Genomic DNA, 980 nt, shown 5'->3' with positions numbered 1-980 from the left:
ATCTTTTGAAGATTGTTTGATATTATTTTTCTCTGCTTTTGGTTCCACTAGGGAGCAATATCAACTCCATTATTAGAAAAAGGCAGGGATATCAAGTCACTTTCACCATACTTTTGTGACACCCATTAGATTATTAGGCTACCAAATGGACCTCATCTTTCTTTTTTCTTTCTCTTTCCCTTTTTTTATTAGGGGAGGTTTGATTTATTAAAGAGTAATGGGGCTTTCTTCAATTACTTTATGGGTGGAAGAGTTGAGAAGATGTTAAAAAGGTTCAAACATTGATTGATGGGTGGAGGTGAACTTTAGATTTATTTCATTGTCATCTGCATATTAATTAATATTTCAAGGGACTCCATTTTCTTTAGACTTTGGGTTTGTTTCAACCCAATGGGGTCTTTGTTTTATTGGAAGGATCAGACTTGGCTAGCAGAGGTAGAGGTGCCCGACTTCATTTACTGTTTTGATGAGCATTTACAATGTCAAATACTTGATCTTGGTTTATTTAATTGCCTTTTTAATTAGAGCTTGTTTGGCATTGACTTGGCTTGATTGCTTAAGTTCACCTTATCTATCAAATAATCAAATAGATAAGCTTAAAAAAAGGAGGCAAATAAAAGAATGGCTACCATAGTCAAACTGCAAGCTGTCTTGGGCTTATTCTACATCCTGATGTTTCAGGGGTGTCGAGCTAGTGCTTATGTCACAATAAGAATCATTTAGAAGAGAGAAACCGACATCCCAATATTTATGAATGTTTTATTCTCATTCTCATTCTCATTCTCCATTCCAACGTTCCAAACATGACCGAAGGAACGATGTTCCATCAGATCCTCCCAGGGAATCCATGAGAGAACCAGCCACATCAACCGACTACTTCAGATGGATGAAGGCACTTCTCTTCTCTTAGGGGTAAGTTATTACCTGAAACAATTCACAGATGATGCAGCTAGAGATCCAAAAGACATGCTAAGCAAATA

Source organism: Vitis vinifera, chromosome 6, assembly GCF_030704535.1.
Source record: "Vitis vinifera cultivar Pinot Noir 40024 chromosome 6, ASM3070453v1".
NCBI lineage: Eukaryota > Viridiplantae > Streptophyta > Magnoliopsida > Vitales > Vitaceae > Vitis > Vitis vinifera.
This window is presented reverse-complemented; position numbering follows the sequence as displayed.